At 31.7% G+C, this 19,698-nt stretch overlaps 1 non-coding gene across 1 annotated transcript; it reads right to left on the minus strand.

Annotated features, from left to right (window-relative positions):
- Trnas-cga (transfer RNA serine (anticodon CGA)) lies at nucleotides 1-82 on the minus strand. Its single transcript has one exon. It is a non-coding gene; the product is annotated as a tRNA-Ser (tRNA).
- Nucleotides 83-19,698: the final 19,616 nt, after the last annotated feature.

A 19,698-nucleotide genomic window follows, 5' to 3' on the forward strand; every position in this document is an offset into this window, starting at 1 on the left:
CGCAGCCGGTAGGATTCGAACCTACGCTCCCAGAGGGAATCTGATTTCGAGTCAGACGCCTTAACCACTCGGCCACGACTGCTGTTATACATATCTATGAAAAGGTTATCAGTTTTAAAACCTTTAGCTGTTTAAATTTGTCAATACACCTTACATATCATACTTATCACATACCTATCATACTTTCCTGACTCCGTATAATCATTGAAATCTGTTAGAAGATATGAAAATCGCATTTAATTAACATTTCAAAAAACATTATAGTCCGGGTGCAGTGTTCTCAAAGTTTAAACCTTTCTTTTCTTAAACTTATTCAACCTAAGATGTCATATAAAATATCTGTCCATTTTGAAGCCGCGATATAATAAAAATATATAAGAATTAAATACAAAAAGTTTTTTTTTGAGATTATAGAGCTGAAGTACACCGTCTGAATTATAGGTTTTCTTTTGTACCTACAGAGGAACAATATGAAACCAATATAAAATAGCTGACATAACTACTTTTCGTCCGATGACAGAAGCCTTCCAATATTTTCTCACATTTCTATCTGAATGAGTTGCCATGTGCAATGTTCTTCAACTTGTATAAGCCTTTCCGGGTGACTGAATTACCTACTTTAGGATTTTGTCCAGGAAACAGTTGCATTATTACTTGACCTTTTGTTGTAGGCAACTCAGATCTAAACTTATCTTGAAAGGCTGCTTCAAAAGGAATTAATCAATAGTAATATTGTAAAGTTTTCAAGTTTTTATCATAGCGATTTCCATCACAAAATGGACGCGAAGGATATGGAATTCCCTTCCTCCTGAGGTTTTTTTTCAGAACTATAGAACAAAGAATATGAATCCCAATTTGGATAGTCTTTTACAGGTTATTCCTGTATAAATAAGGTCGACATCTGCAATTATCTTTTTCTAGTAAATGTCCATGAGTGACGACAGCCACTTACCTCCTGCGGGCTATATGTCAGTTTTGTTATCTGTTATATTTCATTGGCATAGCAACGTATTACTTATAATTATAATATAAATAATGATGGTATTTACTTTATACGAAAACATTTTTAATAGATACCGCCATAATACAGACCTTTTGTAACGAGTAACCTTGTAACGAGTTTATAAAACTAATACGTATCCCTAATATAGAAGAGATTTATACGCACTAACCTAAGACCTATATACTAAATAACGGATTTGTATATACATATTTGCTCAATTTCTCTCGTCCCAGAAGTTCATATGTATTATAAAGTCGTTGAGTTTGTGGAACTATGTACGGCTTATTACACGTCCTGCATTATGGTTGAGTAAAGCGCCTGATACATAAGTAATACTGGTCAACAGATGCAACCTTATTTGATGGTCCATTGAAGAGCAAATAAAAAATAAAACGTTGAGTTTCCTTATATTTTCCAAACAACTAAACAATGTCAGCTCTGAGAAGATTAACTAGCCCTACTTATGTTTAATTTCTCCATATATCTATAACATATTCAAAATGCTGTCACTATGCTGTTTAATTAATAAAATCTCTAATTTCTAACAAAAGATACATTTACATTTTTAAACAAATTGTGTCAAAAATTACATACAAATGAAAATATTCAAAGGGAAAATATTGCCACTTATATAACCTCTTGAATGATGTCACTACTTGTGCCTTAGTAATGCACGTAAAATGTTTTAAGATTACTCCATCATACTTTACATTCGACATGACAGTCATGTACATCATGTCAAATGCCATAACTTATATATATATAAAGTTGTAAAACAAATTATCATAACAGGCGTTCAATCGTCACCGACCCTTCGACACCTTCGACACCTCGGGATAATGCTCGAAAAATATTTTGTATGAACACTGTGCATTCTGGATTAAGTTTTTACTCTTATTAAAACATAATAAGAAAATAAGTAATGTAGAAAGATAGTGTAACTGAATGGATTTAAATGTAATTCAGAATCGGATTACTCTAAGTGTGGTATAGAACGTGAAAGAATTTATATTCCAAGGCATGGCTCGCTTTTAAAGGTTTTTTTTTTTTTGCAATAGAGTTTAATTAGTTTGATGAAAGGTTTTATGTCGTTACTAAATAATTCAAAATATAATTATTTTTCCTTTCCTCAGTTTAAGTGTTTACTACTCAACTGAAATGATTCATATATTTTCACATAATATTTGAGGATAGTGCGCGGGATCCTTGTACAAAATATATTTACCCAAGTCTGCATTTGTTGGACTTTAGGGGTTCCAATAAATTCGTATAATAAAATTGATTGAAAGCATTGATGTATTGTAAAAGTTTCACCAATATAATATTTATATATATAATATTTATTACAAGTTGAGCTACAAACGACGCTGCCATATACAAACCGTTCGTATGTATGTACAAATTAAAATAGCTCATACGTTTCCAGTCACTAACGGCCTAACATCTGCCCTATCAGCCAGACCCGATATAACCCAATAAATTTAAACATACCCCTACCTTTCAAGACGCTCCACCTTCATTGTTCAGTCGCGTGAGCTTCTCTAATTAATCGTGTTATCGGTCCATCTCGACGATGCTCACATATCTACATCTACCACTAATTACGAACAAACATAAACACTTACCCGCAGATAGCAGATAGCGTGACGTGTCTTAATACTGTTAATTTGTGGACGTGACGATATTTCAGCTTTATTACTTAACAGATAGTAGAAAATTTTGCGCTTATGATTTACTACGGCTTTTTCTAAACTTGCTGAACTTTCAAACTTCGATTACAGAAGAGATAACTACATGGTTGTGTTTTAGTTTAAATATATATTTTAATCTCCATTTCTTCTTGTACATTTTTTTCCAAAACAAACAGCATAATGTAAAACTTCTCCTTAGCTGTGGGATTACGTCAGGACTACTATAAAATAAAATGTGATGACGACGAATCGTAGAATTAAATGAGTTAACAGAAGGTATACATTCGAGGTCTCCTATGATTTTAACAATGTTAGTTCAGAATAATTAATAACCCTTACACATCAAGTACTTCATCCCTCTCGGAGGAGGGACAAAGATATGAGACTATCAATAAACGTGTCACATAACACTTGTCCCGACGCGGGGGAACTTTCGGGGTAATTAATGTCACTTCATCGCTAAGATTGTTTCGTATTAATACTGCGCCATTTATTTGCTGTTAAGTGGGAATATTATGAAAACATTACGGTCGGAATTGATAGTAGTGATCGCATCGAAAGAGCGCTGATTAAAGGATAATTAGTAAAGAGGTGATCGAAAATTTTATATCATCATATAAATTAATAACCTGGAAGTAGCAGAAATAGCAAATGAAAATAGTTAAAATTGATTAAACGATTTGAGTATATTGGAAAACGCAGATTTTACAACAAATCCAATGCAAAACTATTTATGTAAATCACACGTACACATTTAGTAGGCGGGAGAAATTACAGGATGCTTAAAAATTAAGTGCCTCGATGATCAAATATTAAAATAGGTTAGATGCAAATCCCGCGACACAGATACAAACCAGCCCCTGTAAGCTATTGACATTCAACCGTCACTGGGTATGATTTCAGAACTCACCACATCATCTCGGGTGCATCGCCTTTCCTATGTTAATGTCTTCATACATACATACATGACTGCTGTGTGTCTTGAAAGCGGTGCCAAGTGGAATATAACCGCTCGTACGTTTTATCGGTTTGTGGGACGTTTTGTTTTAACTATTCATGTAGTACGACAATCTCTCTCTGATGTTACTACTCGTTACTCTGTATGGGATGCATATTTTTAATATGTATTAGATCTTGTAATCGTGTTTCAACAGTAATAGCTTTCTTACAATGACTTGTAATGGAAAATAAGGTTCAGGATTGTCAGACGGGAGGTAAACAATGAAAGAAAACTGGACTGAATTCATGTAAATACATTAGAAAGAAAAATATTATTATTACAGGTATTAAGAAAAGGATCTTTTAAATATAAAGAATATATTATTTTTCTCAATGGAATGATTTTTTTGTCTTCAAAGAACGAAGCAAAACATGTACACTGAAATCCAAATCAATCCCCAAACGAATCATTTAAACGTGCAAGTCACAATACAAACAGAGTTCGGTCATAACTCCCAACAAAATTATAGCTCGCCTACATTCTTGCTTCGTAATGAAGTGGTCCGGCCCGCGAGGCCCGATAACTCCCAACTAACATTTCTACGTCGAACCATTCGACTGTCCGTTACTGATTCGGAAAATGAGCTGACAGTTCGACCTCATTCAATAAATCATTACAAGAATATTAAATTCTTACTCGTGGTCATGTATTATAAATTACATCTATAAAACATAAGTTTTTTTTATTAAATGATTAATTAGGGATGAAAGAATAAACTAAATAAAAAATTTAATAGTAACACAGTTACGACAAAATAAAATAAACACCTATTCTTCACAAAAAACAAATATTTATTTCATATGATTTGCAGAATTAAAATATTTCCTTCTCCTCACTAACCGCGACTCTGATGCAATATGTCATTATGACAAACACTGTTTGAAATCACGCAATCAATCTCGAGTATGTATAATATTTTAATACAGAAGACATGAATGGATTATTTAAATTTGAAATCCTTGAACGTTTGGCAAAGCGACAACTTCAAAACAATAATGGTGGAATTATAAGAAACAATTTGTCAACAAACAAAGGCACCTCGCGAATTCATTACTTCCGAAACACCTGATTCAATTAGAGAGTAAATAAGTCGACGTCTCAGGAAATGCGTAATTAAATCTTGTTTGGACTTGAATAAAATGTCTGGCTGGTTCCATTAACATCTAATTGATCGGTCTTTCTTTTGTGTTATAGCAATGAAAGTCATCGGATATCGTTAACGATTCTGGATAGTCATTTGACAAATCAAACACTACTGGCTTGTGTCAACAGCTACTGAATTAATACATTAGAGATGTTAGCACTCCTCGCGCTCGTTACAGTTTAAGTCTTCAGGTTAAAACAACAGTCGCAAACAAGACAAACTATTGGCAGAGTTGAATAATATATGTTTTACATCTACTTTCTTTCAACACATAAATGAATTTTAAATAATGTTTTTAGATTTATTTGGAATAATAGTTAGAATATTAGAATGCAATAACAACCAACTGTTTTATTTGATAATGTCAAGTTAAGAGGATATAAGAAATATTAATTGTAATCATCAAAAAAGCAAATTAGTCGCCTTTTTCTGTTAGATTTTATAATATCAGTGGTAGATGATAGGCTGAGCATCAATCAAATCAAAGGAAAGCACAATATTTTTTAATAAAGACAGAATAAGGTTGTATTTGAATTAAAGTTGTAAGGCACCGGAACGCGTTATTAGGAGATAAGGCTGGAGCCGTGCTCGTGTCGATGATATTGTATTTAATACTTTCTAAATGAATTTTTATTCGGAAAATATTTATTTTGTTCCTGCATTTTATATATATTTATTAAAGTCAGTGCGTGAGAGAGTACTCACCGGGATGGAAGCTCAGTTACTATAAGTTGAATGTTTCTTATATAAAAATAAATATTAGGTAATGTATATTTTTTATTTTATTTCATACCTTTATTTAAAATTATAATATTTATACGGTGCGGAGACGATTTCTCGTTTTTTTTTTATAATTAATTTGATGTTGAGCTAAAAATTAAGTTTAAATCGAAACAAGAAATATAAAGCTGCTTTGCAAATGAAGACATTGTGTCCTTAAGCGAGGTAATTCTTTGAATTTCATAGTGCGACTCAGATTCCATCTATAAGGCGTTTCCTAAGAAATCCTGGTGAATGCTTTTACAGTTTAATATACATAAATCAAAGAAAGCAAAATCGGACATCATATCCATTATAAAAATGTAATTACATATAAGTTTACTAACACTTATACAAAATCTCATCATTTTCCTATGTACGTATACCTCGTTATGCTGTTTATTGTAAAGTAACAAATAATATTATTCCATCCGCTCTGACTCGCAGAAAAACACAGATTACTAGTCATCGAATAAATCAATAACAAACGCTTTGAAACAATGACCTTGAATGTCGCGAAAGTTAAATTCATTATCTCTAATGTTATCAGTATTAAGTACAATATCATAAACGTAAAAGTCATAAATCATACGTTACTTAGATCTGATAACTTCCGTACAACAATACGCTTTAATAATTTGCGAAGTTTTACCGTGAACGGAACGAAGTCACAAACAAAAAAAACATAACATAAAATCGTATACATTTACGTAAATAAATCTTTAAAATTAAGGAATATAATGTCAGGTCACGTGGGTATTTTCATTTAGGTTGGAGGTAAGAAGATACTTTTAAGCGCTTCATTTATAATAGTGATTAACTTAATGTTACAATCGGTGTCAACGCCACTGTTGAGTGAGTCTTTTGAAAAATCACAAAATATATCTTATCTAAACGTTAACTCATAAAAGTTACACATCGTCAGATATTCTTGATTATATAAAGATATAAAATGTATGTAAAAACAATTATTGAACGGTAAACAAGATCTATATCTATTGTTTATTGGAAACAAATAATTTAATACTGTAAGCAAACTATTGAATTATTTTGACGAAATTCACAGTATTGAAAAATTATATTCTTCTTGTTATGACATCCTTTTCTAGATTTAAATATGTATGTGTAATATATATCTCCAAGTTGAAGACGTCTCCTTGTTAGTATTTACATGCTTCTGTTTTATTTATTTTCATCTTCACTTCCTTTGTCTTGGAAAAAGCTATCTTTCTCAGCAGCTAATTAGCTTAACACTTAATTCCAGTTCTTTGACAACAATTCTCTCGAACAGTTAAGATCTATATGAGTGAAAACCATTAAACACGTTTCTCAATAATGAGTAATACTCGATAACAAAGGTATACAGTGTCAGTATCGCACGTGGGTGTAAATTTTGAATATAAAGATTCCGACAGGTTAAGTTAGGGTATATTCCGACCACTGTGAGCGGAACAGAACAGAACACATAAAACACATAAAAGTAAACCTGGCCAAAAAGTAATTTCGGAGCAACGTTTCTATTACAAGCTCTGTTATATCTGCTTTGATAACGAGTGATATATTTGTAGCGTTCACGATTCACTTTTCACGGCTTCTCTGTTTAATGCATTCAAAAATTTTACCGTTGTTGGTGGAAAATAAAATATCTCAATATTTGACAATTCCTTGTTTATTGCACATTTTTTCGTACACCTAGATGTAAAGATTAGAAACTGATTTGTTCAGTTGTTACTAAGTAGACTTATGATTATATAGATGATCATAGTCCTTAAGTGGGATTTAAAATTTATAAATTAATAATATATTTTATGATAATCTTCAATAAACATGCGAATCCCAAGAGCTTCGAAACCCTCCGTAGAAACACTACAGTCTACCACCAAGATAGTTTTCAAACTCTTATCGATCATGTCTTTTCCACACTCAGAGAACCATCGCTCATCAATGTTCACATTTCCTAAAATACAATAAAGAAGAATCAGCAATGTATGATACACGCGAAACTCGAACAAACGCTGTTTATAATCTTAAATTGTAGGCGTGACGTTATGTGGTAGATCTCGCGATACAGAGCACGCGAACACTTCCAACAGACACGTTCATAACCACGTATGTATGTACAAATGTATCAACCATGTAATTTATAACCCCTGGGTTTTATGTAATTTATGGAATATAACTACCGGTATATTTCCAAGTCGGCTACTGATAGCAGCGCCGCCACTACTGCCCTCCTAACTATTTAAATATGTGCTGTTAATATCCTAGATGAAATTCTTTATATTTATATACGACAAAAATCATTATTATTATATTGAAGATCTGCTGTCCAATCACATAAAAACGAAGATTTAGAAAATATATTAGATGATATAAATTTCTATTTAATCAATCAAATCCCGTTCGTTTAACGAGATCAGAGATCCGAACTAGTCCGCTCCTTTAATCTAATTTATTTACTTTACTTTCTTTATAGAAACTTCAACAACATTTTAAATAAATGAACTTTACTTATTATTTTGTAGGAGTTTTTTCTCTTTCAAGGTGAAAGTGAGGTATTATTAAAACTAGACGTTTTATTAAACGAAGTAAACGAAATTAAACAATCCTAACGGCGGAGATGCACAGAACGGCCTATTACCAGTAAAATTAACGTTTCTTCCAAATGGGATATTTAAGGAAAAATATGAGAGCGTCCGCAGCAGGAACTGAGAGGGTGATTTATTTAGGACATCTGCGTCCTTCGTTTGTTGCTATGTTGCTTTCTTACAACTGTCACTAATTTTTATTTCAAGTATTTTTTATATTCTTTACCCGGTTTCTTTTCCATTATTTTTTTTTATTTATTCAATTGTACTCGTTTCATTAAATTAACTTTTATGTTGAATAAAATCAAGATACTTAGAGATGTTTCTAAAATTAATATTTAATTGTATAAATGGAAAGATATTTTGTCAAAACAAACAATAAATTTAAATATAAATACTCGGAGCTTCAAAGGAAGTTTTATTGGAATTACTTTTCATTAAAATATTAATTAGAAAGAGTCCAAGTTTTGAGGGAGTTTTATTTATAAACGAAAAACTAGATTTCATTTAGGCCCGAAAACTTTTGCCGTAAACAACGAAGTCGAAAGGGGTGCCAACATAAAAAGACCGCTTGATTTCAACCTGATAACAGCAGGCGTGGCTTTTCTGTTACCAGATATTCAGCAGAAATAAAATGCTTTAGCTGTCGCGGACGAACCTTACATCCATTGCGGTAATATAGACAGTATACAACTAAACCGTTCCCAAAATCCTTCAATGTATTCGCTGTAATTCGATAGGTTTGAGAGTCAAGAACAGGTAGATTGAAAGCAGCGAGTAAACAAGGTTGCTGATTAATCACTGTGATATACCATCGCGAACATAGATAGCGGTGTAACGCCTTTTAAAGATCTGTTTTAAACATTTTTTTGTGATTAACACGAAATTAAAAACAGTATTAGCAAGGGCTTTATTAGAATTTTTGTTTTTTTACTTTATTTAAAACCTTTCTCCTCTTGTTTATAGGTTATACAAGTTTTTATATTTTTTTAAGAGGGACGCTCACAGTTTCACCTTTCTCATGCCTACAAGTTTAAGTTCAGATATCTGTATTTAACCATCATTACAAAAACTTTATGCGCTTTCCACACAGTTTTGTAAATGTTTTATTTATATTGTTATTTGTATATTCTATTACATAGAACTTTACAAGACTTGTGTATATTTCAACAAGATTTTTCTTTGATTTTACTTAATGATTTACTTTGTATTGTTTCTTGAGTTTCGTTGTGTAAGTTATTTATTGACGATAATTGCAAAGGTTTGTAATTTAAATAAAAGTAATCGCCTGTAGAGAATTACTATTTCGTGCTAGTAAATATTTTTTCATGAAGTCAGGTCTTAATCTATACATATAATAAGACAGTAAAAATCGAATGTCTGTACATTAAATATTTTTCCAAAAAACTGATAGGAGGCAATTAAAGAAAAACGGTGATTGTATGAAACAAATTTCAAATTCGTAAATAATAAAAACGCTTTACGAAACTGAAATAAACCGCAATATCTGCAGAAAGAAACAATTAAAACTACAATTAATTTTCTTAATGCACTCCAGTAAAAACGTCAAAATTATACCAGTTAATGCACTCCTACTTTACGAGAGTCCCAAATAAAGTTGCACTTAAATTTGTAGTCTCATTTGAACATTCAAAATAGCTTTTATTTCCTCTGACTTCAAAGGCAAGGATACTGGCCGGCTGCTAGCACTGGAATATTTCAAAGGAACTTAATTAGTACCGCCTTAGCAATATTGAGCGTACATATTACATGACTTTTAACGGTTAGTGACGTTACACTATTTTTATATAACTAAGTTCTATAATTAAGACTTTTTTAATTCGAGAGTTCAACATGTTATCGTTTGAACCGATTCAACGAACATCATGAAAGCCACCGGGTCATTGCAGCTGGTATATCGTTTAAGGTCGTGACTGACTGAAACACTGGAGTACATACATATACAAATTTCTCATAAATTAAATACATACTATAAAATTCTATTGAATTAATATCTTTATAAATGTATGGAAATCAGAAAAGGTTTCAGTTTTATTGCATGGAGTTAAACTTTAACGTTGAAGGTTCAATAAATTATATGACTTCTGTCTGTTCTGAATGCTCCGTGATCATTAATTGTGGGTCCTCCTACTAAATCTTGCGGTTTCGTCGCCGCCCGTCTTGGGATATTGGAATTAATGCCTCTTATTTCAGTAATAGTTTGTATATTTCAATAGTTGCATATTTTATATTCTTCTGTTAATTTTCTAGGGAGTCATCGTTTGAATGTGATGTTCAATTAAACTTTAAGAATTTAGTTTCAAGCGTTAATTACAAGATAAGTTATTCAAAGTCAAGCTATTAGTTTATCTATATAGACTAACATAGCGCCCGAGAACTCGTAGTCACCCGCAAATCGTATTAAATTGTACCAATTGACCAGTCCACCCCTCACCTCAAGTTTCTTGGGGCAATTAAACTTGCGCAAGAGGACAGAGGGGTAACATTGCAAGGGGTAAACTTGCAAGACTCGAGGCAAGTTAGAAACTCGCTTCGCTTTATCCCTACTTCCTAACTCCTAACTATCCGATCGGCTCTCGCAAAAGCTTTAGTAATTTGCTAAAAGTCCCAGAGATTCGAGATTACGGAAAACAGGATAATGACTGGCTTGTTTGTTCATCTACGATTCTTTTTAACATTTACCGAGTTCTGTGAATACGTGACATTAATAAGATTACTTTATTAAAGTGAGTCGATGTAGATTTTAAAATATTTTTTGTGTGAAACATGCCTTTATACCGGGCTACCCCGAGTTGTAACTTTGATTACAGTATTTCATTGAGCAGATTCTCTCATTGAAAAAGAAATATTTAGATTATAAAAAGTATTTCATGGCCGTTTTAAAATGTTTCATTGATATATTCACTTTATTGTTTCGTGCGTTTTAATAATTTAATTACCTTTTTAAAATTTAAAGAACTCATCTGAAAGTAAGTTTCGGTAAACTATTGAGAAACTCATACAGACACGAATGGTGAGACCAATACAGAACTGACGTCTACATCTACGTCTACTGGACAGGAAAAAATTCTAAAGAGAAGATTATTTGAACATTATATATTTTTCTGATCTGATACAGAATATTTAATGTAAGGTTAACCTTTTAGGCAACTTTTTCTTTTATAACTTTCTTTTGATTTACATATATGTATCATCAATTGTTAATATTTTTTCACAAATAAATCAAAAATAATAATGTACAGATAGAAACATAGGATTAAAAGGTCCTTTAACGCTTTTACGAAATATTTACAAGTTATGTACCAACCAATTCGACTACTTGCGTTATCTAATAAACTATTTTTTTTTTTTGCATAAAGTAAAATTAAGAAATACATGTTTTTAGAATAGAAAATTAAGTCAGCTTTAATATAAACGTAGATAAATAATAAAATAATATTTAACTTAGGAGTTTTGACATAAGATGATATAAAAGGCCACCGCAACGCGTCATCATTTAATAGAATTCATTTTGGTAATGTGACACGTCCAGCCGACAACGGATTCATAGCGCTCATTGGACTTGCATTGGGAGGGAATTAAAATTCAAGAAGTTCTCGCAACTTTGGAAAAAATTCAAAAGTCCTTTTTACAAGTTTATACTTTAAAGTAACGGCAATATTCAGATTTAATACCTGCAGTGCTTTTAAAAATAACTTTAAACCGATTTAAACCGATTAATAGAAAATTATATAACTTTATCTCGTTACCAAATAAACACCAATTGAGGTATGAATTTAAAAAAAAAATTCCATAAATTTAAATAACAAAACGTGACATTTAAAAAATGTGGAGGGTAAGTTGGTATTTTACTTGATTCTTTTTTTTTCTCAACAGAGAATAATATCAAGAAGCCTTACGTATGTTTGTCTGAAATGAAAACAATGCGGTCTACAGTCACAGTTTATATTCTCACCTCCACTCGGCTGTGGGGGTCGAATACAACTAATTAATTCTAACTTTCATTTTTTACCGCTTCAGGAATTGTTTCTTGGAATGTCCTGACAAAGCATATCATTTATATAAAGCCCCATTCATACCTACATCAACTTGACATTCACATTTTAGAAAATATTTCTCTAACGAGTGTTTTAACGAGTCCCTTTTTTGGGATATCATAGTTTAGCCACTCATGTTTGAGCTATCTGGAATGTTAATAAAGAAAAAATGTAAAGTTCGAAAATCGTCAAAAAGTAAAAACATCCACAAGCCATCCACCCAAAAAATTATTCTAATTGTACAAGGATAAAATCAGTAAAGTTAATAACAAATTGAATCGTTTTAGTCTGATTTTATCGCACTTTCAATAACTTGTTCCGTCCCGTCCCTTTGTAATAGATTTCCTGGTGACTTCCAGATAGCTATGAATGCGGTCGCTTTGCACGAATTTTAATGTTACAGCCATTCCGAGCCGCGATGTTTTTTATCTCTTGTACACATTTTAATAAAGATATTTCTTTAAACGATATTTTTCATATTTCTGTGCTCCTTTTCTGTATAAAATTGGAGTCCTTTTTAATCTTTAAGTATTAGACACTTGACTTTCATACTGTTTTGCATATACTCTGACAATGGATTTAAATTATTCATTTATTTTATTTTTTTGCTTGTGTTTGTCTGCATTCAACATCCAGTATTATTAAAATAAAATGTTCTTTGTTAAATACAATGAAATTTATTAAAATTTTACGCATGTAATGAATCTCAAACAAATCTTTTATAAATTACATAAGATTACGTTTATATTCCAATAAATATATGAATCGTATAAGTCAAACATGTATTATTTAATGTATATTTAATAGAGAGCCCTCAGTCGCTTTATTTTGCTTTCGTATTTCTCATAATCTCATCTACTCTCCAAACTCTTCACTTTGTTGTTGTCATAAATGACGTGAGTTTCATTTTTATCTGTTTTTCCTCCACACCCTTACTAATGAACCAATTCTGATAAACCTTTGTAAATTCCTCGACTAGTCAAAGCGCCATTATCTTAAAAAAGAAAGATACCCGAACTTATATTTAAAACTAGACTACAACATTAAAATATTAAATGAGTACTTACAAAGAGTACCAATCTGTCTTTTTATAAAAAAAATAATCTTAATAATTCAAAATAACTGTCCAAAATTGGCTTAGACTACAAATTTTTACCATAAAACAATATAACGAAATGCTTTAAAGAACTTTATCCACTAGAGAAAGCAATTTAATTTTCGAAGACTGAGGCTTCGGATATAGTGAAATCGCCTTTGTGTTGTAAGTCATAAAGTACACAGCTCTATTCACAAAATCTTGTGTACATAAACACAGTACACTCCACAATGCACCGTCCCTGAGGTGCGTTTATTGCATTTTTGAGCACAAATGTATGTCACGTGCGATATTGTGTTATTCAATTTTCTTATCTATGCCATACACAATACGGATCTCGATTATTTTTGCCAAGTATTCAGTTACAAGTTCCCAAACAAAATATTAAATGGCCACAGTATGACGTTGTTAAGACGGGCACAAAAGGCTCACAACTTGTATATGGTTTTTAAGATTAAACAATAAATAAATTACAGAGTTCCTCATAGGATCAAAAAATTCTAATTAATTGAAATTAATCGAATATTTGACTCAATTATAAAAGTAACAAAGTTTTCGGATTAATTTGACTCTCATCAAAACTGCTGAAACAATTAATTGAAAATGATAATGAAGCCATATATTTCGCTCCATATTGATAACATGATTTATAATATGACGTTATTACTCTGCTGTTAATGTGTTTGAACGGAAATATTTTAGATATTACGATACTTTTCCGTAAGAGCAAGTCTTCAAACGATTCGTCAATAACATATGTCTTCACGAGCGTCTACATATCATGAACTTTAGTTTTTATTAACAGATACTCAGAAGATTTATATTATATTATTACTTTAAACTCCAAAAGAAAGATGGTGAAATCAAAATTAACAACTGATAACAGCCTTATTCCAAAAGCTGAAATATACGTCTAATCTTATAACGAACAAAATGGTCGGAGGACGAATGCGAAATGACGCATTGTTAAAATTCCAAAGTTGTAGCAATTTCATAAGTCAATTTACTGATACCTGAGGGAAATTACCGCCCTCTGATAGCTGCTTAGCGCCGTGGGTCTGTATTCATTGCTAGCATATTTAATAACAGTAATACAGACCTCCACTTTGTTACATTATTTTAGTTCATAAAACTTTTAATTTGCTTGCTTTTCGGTGGCCTACAATTATATTCTTCTTAATAAATGCTGCCTTTTATTTCCAGTCAAGTCAATTTTTGGCAGGTAAAGCGATTTTAAATATCATTTCAAATTATACATTTAATTAGAAAGGCTATTTGTATGTTTTGCGTCCACAAGGAGTAGACTGTCTGTCTTATGATTAACGATTCTGAAGTCAGTTGTTGTGGCGTTCTAAACCTGCTAGAAGACTTAGGAAGGAAACAGAACATAGAATTGGTTTAGGAAGTAAAGTAGCAAAACTAATAGTAATTTAACGATGATCTGTGAGGCGATATTACTAAACCTGTTGTGCGGTCCATATACGATGTTCCTCTAACTTTTAACTTCAGAATACCGTAAATGTGAGTTCATTTCTATATAAAGACATAATCATAAAGCATATTTACGCAAATTATTTTTAATAATTTGTATGAAGATTTTAGGATATCCTTAACTCGCAACTCAAATTAATTTATGATAATGATTCACTTCCAAGTTCATTATGTTTGTGACAGACTGAAACCTTTTATGAACATCCAGTGTACATGTGTGACATTATTGTTTCATTGTTAATTACATTATGTTCTTTAAATTAGCTACATTTACTCTCACATCAAACACATATACACAGCATGACTGACACACTATTAAAAATGATAAATTTCGAAGATCTATTACAAATAGGTGTAGGTTTTCATTTCTTTTTGTTATTAATTTAAAAAAAAATGCGCCGTCAATTATCAAAACACTGATGTAATACAGAAATACAGAAGAACTTCACAAGACAAACATTTATATAGTTATATGAACCTTAGATAACTGCTAACTTCTTTCCTCAGATTCTTCCAACTTCCCCAAAACAAACAATATAATATATATAAGTTTCCTAGCAATCAATCTGCACAACTGGAAGGAATCCACACGTTGAAATCCGGTCAGAGTTTCTCAGGCACTCTTCTTAATTCATGGAAAAATATAGAATATTAGTTGGCTTAAAGTGTTACTTATTAATAAATACTGTAACACTTTTTTAATTATTTTAATTCCATTGTTAGTGGTCTAGAAAAAAAATGAAATAAAATAAATAACCAATGGCAACATATCAAAACAACTTCATGAAATTGAAATTAGATATCCGATGACGTGAAAAGGAACAAAACGCTGGCCAGTTACAGTAATAACAAATATTTTCATTTACATTTTATATATAGAATAATTGATATCTATTCAAAAGGAAAATTCGATTTTGCGTTTGATTAATTTTACTATCGAAGCATTTTGGAGTCCTCATTAAGTCATAAAAGAGCAGATTTAATTGCTCTCCCGCTCGCGTCGGTTGAAAGACATTAGGTTTTTTACATCAAATTCAATGAACTGAATAAAAAGAATAGTAAAATTTATTCGATGATAAACTTCTTGAATATCTCATTGACGTTCAATTATTTGTAAGGATTTATATGGACATATAGCGAGTCAGAAATCTTGTAAGAAATAGCTTATGTTAAGAATTTGATACATATTCGATGGGAAAAATATTTTTAAAAGTTATCCAGATATTGAATAAAGTGCACGGAAAGTACAATTTAATCATGTCATAGCTGAGTTAATAAGTTGAAAGTTCTTATGGAATTTGTATTTATTATTGATAAAAATGTATAAATAAGACTTGCGAGGAAGAAAAAAGAAGTACTTAAACGACTTCCTTCATAACCAGAAGCTAATCCCTGTATCCAAGATTATTTCCGACTAATATTTATTTCAATTTACTTCCTAGTAAACTTGCATTATTTGCTTAAGAGCAATTTAAAATATATCCCTCGGGGCGCCGGCGATGCACCTTTACAATCAGCCACTCGAACATATTTAAGTTAATATGTACTAAAAGAAGAAAAATTACGAATATAAGTCCTATCTTACTTAAAGATACGACTATCACGAGTTGTCTATTCAAAGAACCTTAAAAAATTCTGATTAATCCATTCATTTGTCCGGTTTTGCAACCTAAAAAATGCCATTCGTTAAGCCGGCTTTGTCTAATGACTTAAATGGAAATTATTGGCATTCCTCCTCTTTAAGAAGTCGATTTATTTTGTTCCAGGAAGAGGTCCTCTAAATAGTAATTGATTACGTATTGCAGAATATACTTCCAGTTTACATTTATATACTATTTGTTCCGGAATACTCACACAAAGACAAACAACTTCTCTGTCCCGTACTGATATCAACACCTTTGTGACGAATTCAGCTTCAAAAAAGTCTTTTCATTTTTCGTATGTATTTTATTGAATAAATAATTTAATTTTAACAAGCCATGAAGCAATCAACATGGACGCCGATCTAATTATTTTATTGTGCCAGTAAAGTGGTGATCTTCTATAGCGATATTAAAACTCACGCGACAGTAAAAAGGATTTTTACATACGTATGCTATTCCCTAAACACTACTCAATGTTATGACTGTATCAATTACGAGGGAACTTCGACAATCAAGCCAAACACGTCATTTAAATGATTTGAACAATTTATATCACTTAACTAAATTAATCACTTCGGATGAGTGTCCCTCATTTCAAATAATAAAATATATACTTATTTACAAACAAACATTCGCAAAGTTAACATAAAGATAAGGAAGTCTATAATTAATAAAATTCAACTCGGACAACATCTTATTAGCGTTAAAATTTAGTAACGAAATCGAGTACAGCTTCGTACAGAGGGTGTAGTATTATACAATTTAATAACAATTACCGCACATTGAAATGTATAGTAAACTGAAGGATAAAAAAATATCTTTTTTTATATAAAGTTTCAGTACTTGCTTTAATAACTAATATATAATTAGTTTGAGCTGAATTAAATCTGTAGAATTTTTTCAGAGACATACAAACTAACCCTAAACCTTGTTATTCAGTTTCTAATATATATAGAAATAATATATTAATGTCGGTAGGTAAATTCTGCCACCATAATATTATTACTGATGTATTTACAAATAGTACACAAGATACAGTTGATTTTTGTTGCTCTTTGCTTGCTGGAGGAATTTATTTAAAGTCTTTTGAATTCTCGCAGCATTGAACTGCAATATATTAAGGCGTGAGGTCCGGGCGTGTCCCGCTACGACTCCCCAGTCGGCAATCGACACGTTATGAGGACGAAATGACTTCGCCAATGAATAACTCGATCTGAGCAGTTTCAATTTATACACAAGTAGTAACAAGGAAACTAACGGTCTAACAAAGTTTTCAACGAGCTACTGTGTTATATATAAGGATAACTTAGTTAATTTTTTCATTGGGTTGATGCCAAACTTATAAGTAAATTATGTATTATTAATTACACATGGTGGCAACCGGAGGTTTCAGGAAAAGTACGAAACTTATTTATACGTATATTATAATAAGAAATATATATTAATACTTATAACCTACACCTAAGACTACATGATTGCCCCGATGTTAGGATAGCAATTCCATTCCATAGCTTGTGTGTTATCAGGAATCTTCAGGTTCACATGGCTTGGTGTTCGGTCCGCGGAGTCAGCGGTGTCACTCGTAAAAAGATATTTTATCCATACAACGATGCTGTACATAACATATTCCGAGGTGTTTATATTATTAAAACTAATTAACTCAGTCTCATTGTATTTGAGACCGAAATAATATTTTTTTTTTATTTAACAAAACGGAATGTGGTAAATGGCGCATTACATGTTTGCTAGATATCTTTATGAGTTTTAGAATAACCGCAGAGAAAAGTGTGGTTGTACCAATTGTGGATATTGGAGACTCAACTTTTGAAATTCAAAAAATCAAAACACATATCACTACAGTACACTAAAGCCTACATCCATATATAAGTTTATAGGACTACCCGTGACACCTTAACTTCTGAAGGGAAAAATAGTTTTTTGTTGTTATAAGTTGAGAATTACAATGTCAAGATGATGCCCGGACCAGGAATGGGTACTACAAAAACCCCGTTTTACTACAGTAATACTAAGGACTACAAGCAGAAATGTTAAAACGAATCGCAAAGGATGCTTCCTCCATGTTCATTCAGAAAAATAAATACGGAAGAATAAGTATCTGTGTTACAGAGCTGGAGGACGATAGAGTGTGTAAAAAGATGACGTGAGAGAAAAAGATTTTTCTTGAATGTTGAATCCCTACCAGATTCTTTGAGAGAACTATATTAATATATGGTGGTAGAGCCTAGATGTGGTCAAATTACTGCCGCTCGAACATGGGCTGGTTCGACAGCGGCAGAACCACCCTTTCACAGAAGATCGGCGTGAAGTAGCTTTTAATAGCTGCGTTTCGTCCGATGAGTGAGAGAGCCGATACCCTTTACCCTTTTCCCATCCTTTCCTCTCCCTATTCCCCAAACAAGGGTGGTATCGCATCCGCAAATTACTTTTGCGGATGTTCATGGGGGACGGTACTACCTCCGTCAGGTAGGCCATCTGCTTGTTTGTCCCCTTGGTCTTAAAATAAAACTTATAATACATAAGCTGAAAATATTTGAACGAGCTTTACAGGACTTAGGATCACTTAATACGTTACGACCTGCTAATTTAAAGTTATGACTTACACATGATCTGGTAGCATCATACACATTCCAAGCCAATTAAGTATTTTTGCAATCCGAAGTACAATGTCGCGTGTAAAATTTTACAACATTATTTTTTTTATTGTTATCCTTGTAATAGCCCCTTTTTCAATTACCAGTATAAAATAAACTCAACAAATTAATGTTATAATCACTATACGTTATAACCTTGTAAATAAGCTGCTGTGACACAAAACCGCTTCTTTTATCGTTACAGCCTTTAAGAGAACAAGTTCAAAAAATTACAGTTTCAATGAAATTCCGTTCTTTGTATACTAAAAATAAGGTATGTTTTTGCTTTAAAAATAATGAAAATTCAAAAATCAATCGACGCGGTAAACTCATTTTTTAATCAAATTGCCTAGAACCGTTCACAAATCGGCCATTAAGTTTAATAAAGAACCTTTGTCATATTTTCTTTTGAAAACTCAAAAATACTACAATGGAATAAATTCTTCTGATTCATTTTATTGTTGATTAGAATTTCAAGAATTAAAATCTCGTATAACTTTAAATAAAGTAATGATACTTAATGTTATGGTTGAAATTAGATTATCACTGTAATATTATGAGGTCAGAAACAAAA

The sequence above is a fragment of the Danaus plexippus genome, chromosome 2 (assembly GCF_018135715.1).
Source record: "Danaus plexippus chromosome 2, MEX_DaPlex, whole genome shotgun sequence".
NCBI classification, from domain to species: Eukaryota; Metazoa; Arthropoda; class Insecta; order Lepidoptera; family Nymphalidae; genus Danaus; species Danaus plexippus.